Raw genomic sequence first — 3715 nt, forward strand, 5'->3', positions numbered from 1 at the left:
AAAACCCAGAATGTTCAATGCAGTAACAGCAGAAAATCAATAACCACAAAAGCTGAGCCAACAGCCAACAACAATCAGCAAAGACAGCTTGAACAACTTGAACTCTTACACAGTTTCAAATGATACTCATTCACAGTATTCTGAAATCTCTTTCTATTTTTTTTCTGAAGACTCAAAAGTCCAGCCCCCTTTAAGTTATGAAATGGCCTATTTATAAGCCAAACGACCCAGTGCAGCTAAGCTGCCTGGATCCCCCTACTTGCAGACTGCCCATACCCTTTAAACCCATGCTTAAGCATCTTTTGATGCCAGCCCTTTTTGTTCCCCACGCCTGGCTTTTCTTTAATCAAGAGTTATGGGTTCATTTAAGTATTCCTTTTAAACCCCATACTCTTGTGTCTTGTTCCCCATTGGTATTAGTTTAATCCCAAATTATTACCCTACTTGTCAGCTCATTTAAACTAATCATTTTTGTTCTTTTCAAACCCCAGACTACCCCTGTTATCCCTTGATTATTACTGTCCTGCATCACTGCAGCCTCAGGACATTTTGAACTTCTGAAAGTTCAAATTCAGAACTGCCCTAGCCTGGTTCTTTTAATTGTTTACAATGCAGTTACAAACTAGCATTCATAGATAATGTCCAACATTCAAATCACAATACAGGTCCATTCAGTCAAGTGAGGTTGTACGTATTAGAATATTTGAACATTCAGTCGTAGGAAGTTAATCGACGACATTTATCAAATCGACTATACTAATTATAACAGGTAACAATCAGTCGCTCATATAAACAATACGTACATGGACCCAAAGGGCTTCGGACAACTTTGGTCAATCAACTGGGAACCTATATAAGTTATTTATGCGACGACTATCCTGATCGAACATGTTTATCATAGGACACGTTCAAATCACTCACAGAAACAATCGACCAAATAAAGGTCTTTGACAGAGATGGAAGAAGTCCGAATGAAAAATAACAAAAATAACAAACAAACACAATCAAACATACTGACAACTTAAATAGCGGTTGAATAAAACAAAAGGAAAAGAAAACTTACCGAGAAATGTCCAAACAAAAATTGATCCAAATCTGACTCAACTCTGACCCTTTGAGGCCGAACAAACTTTAATCGGGGTGTTCTCACATGAGAACACCTTGATTAAGGTCTATTAGACCTCAAACCCCCGTTAAGGCTAGCCGGATTCCCCAGGTTCATGTGTTCTAAGGTCTGAATTTTCAGATCTGGTTTTTTAGAAGTTGTGGGTAGATTCGGACCAAACCAAGCTTGGTTTGGTCACGAGGAGGGTCAGGGGAGTGTCTGGTATGAAGATGGTGAGGTTTGGTATAGATCGAGTTTTGTCTCGAATCTTCAAATCTAGATTCGAGACGATAGGAGGTGATTCGAGGTACATGTCTAGTGGATTCATGCTCAGGGTGGTTGGATGTATCGGTGGTGTGAAGGGGGTGGTCACCGGCGTTCATGCAGCCGGGTTCTAGTGAAAGGGATATCAGGGCGGCGTTAGGGTTTGGGGGGTTTCAAGGCTTGGGGAAGGAGACGAGTGAAGGGTGGGGTTCGGATAGGGGGCGTGGGGTGTGAGGGAAAGCTTATATACGGAGTAGGGGATTGGATCTGAGCCGTTAGATCAGATGATCTCAACGGCTTGGATCTGATGGTGAGAAGGGAGACGGGGTCGTTTGATATTAAAATGGGGTCGTTTGGTTTAAGTGAGGGGATGGGCTGAACCGGTAGCTGGGTCGGGTTTGGAAACGGGTTGCTAAAGGGAGGTCCTGGGCCGTTGGATTGGCCTGGACGGATGTCTCAGATCAAACGCCTTTATACGGCGTCGTTTGGGGGTTTGTCTGAGGCCTGGTTTGGACTGGATCAGATTGAATTGGTTTGGGGCCTATTTTTGGTTTCCTTTCTTGGCCCAAACAGTTTTTCTTCATTCTTTTCTTTTTTTTTTCTAATTTTAAAACTAAAAATAAAAAATGAAATTCAAACAAACATTAATTTAACACTTAACACAAATATCGCACACATATCAAAATATTTAAATAGGTTAGATCACACCCTAGAATATTTTTGTGAATTTTCTTTTAATGGCCGAACCATGATATACACATTTTGGTATTTTGTTCGATAATGTTAAAAATAGCAAAATGGACAGAACCACACATGACTAACAGCATACGTTACGGAAAATCGAAAATTGTACAGCGAGGTCCTTTGTCACTATTTTTGTTTTTCTTTTGGAGTGACTGTCCGTGAAGCAAAAATCACGTGCTTACAATAATGTCTAGGTTTTGGTAAAGCAATAATATGAAGTTAAAAATTTAAATAATTATGAAGGAGAAAAAGTGAGGGAGGTCATCATTTTTCCCCCTTTTGGTGGAAAAAATATTTTCTGACAACAAAACATCATAATAATAACTTTTTTTTGAAAAATATATTCTGTCATGAGTTATTTCATGTTATGAGCTTAAAAGAGTATATTTTGATTAATATTTGTTGACAAAAGAACAGAAAGCAAATACTGTAATACCAGCCCATTTGGTGGCAGAAGCTATATCAACACTACATGGCCTTGATTTAAGATGGTCAAGGCCAATAACACCAAGTGAAATGCGATATGTTCAACAGTATGGTTTAGCCAAGTACCCTGAATATTGCAATGGACTTGTGTAAAAAGGAGACAAAATTGATCTTTATACGCTTTGTCTGACCGATGAATCATCCGCTAGTGAGAAGGGAAAATCCCCAAGGAGAGAGTCGTCGCCGCTTTCTTTTGGCAGTAATAATTCAGAGTTGGGAAAAATCCTATTGGAACCATCAAGATTGCTTGATATTCTCACCAAGAAAACTTCTTACTAAGGTAATTTCATTTCAATTCCAGAAATTCAAGTCCGAAATCGAGCTTTGCAACAATGTGGACTAAGTGACGAGGAGTACTTAGCTGTTTTTACAATTACACTAAAAGAAGCAATGATGATGATTGGAGAATGTTAATCTTTCTTCAGGGAAAATTACTACATGACAATACTTGGTGAAGATTATGATTGTATAAGGGAATTTGTTAGTTTTAAAGATTCAAAAGTGATTGCAGCACCAGAAACATGGCTAGATTTGAGGATTAAAGGATCACAACTCAGCCAATATTTTAGGAGGAAATGTAAGCATAGTCCAAAAGGGCCTTTTGCATATCCTGCTTACGTCGAAGAAACACGTTACTCGATGCATTGGATATCAGAAGCTCATAAAAATTCATGGCATGTTCTGTTAGATGCTTCTAGTTTGGATGTAGGAAAAGAAAGGAGGTTGGCTTTAGCATTAGACCGGATTTCGTGTTGTGTACAGTTGATAATACACATGCTCAGCCCTCGAGAATCGCATGCCTTCTTGTACGGAAACAATCCTTTGAAATAGCAGCTTCTTCAGCTAATTAACTGAAGAAATTAAGTTGAAGCTGACAGAGAGACAATGTATAATTCTCTCTGTATACTTCTCTTCTAAAGAGATAAACAGTTTCTATGTACTGATCGTTTTTATTTGTTTTGACCTTTTGCTGCTTTGAATTTGATTATGCATATCCTGAGATTTTACATGTGATAGTGTTAATTTTGTGTGTTGGTAGTTTAGTTCATATAGGGAAATATTGGTTATTGTATTGGTCAAAATCTGATAGTTGTCGTCAAGCCGACCAACGTCCAG

General features: G+C 38.7%; 1 pseudogene; it reads left to right on the forward strand.

Moving 5' to 3' along the window:
- Positions 1–1820: 1820 nt before the first annotated feature.
- On the forward strand, positions 1821–3465 carry LOC138880979 (uncharacterized; annotated as a pseudogene).
- The last annotated feature ends 250 nt before the right edge of the window (positions 3466–3715 follow it).

Source organism: Nicotiana sylvestris, chromosome 11, assembly GCF_000393655.2.
Source record: "Nicotiana sylvestris chromosome 11, ASM39365v2, whole genome shotgun sequence".
Taxonomy (NCBI): Eukaryota; Viridiplantae; Streptophyta; class Magnoliopsida; order Solanales; family Solanaceae; genus Nicotiana; species Nicotiana sylvestris.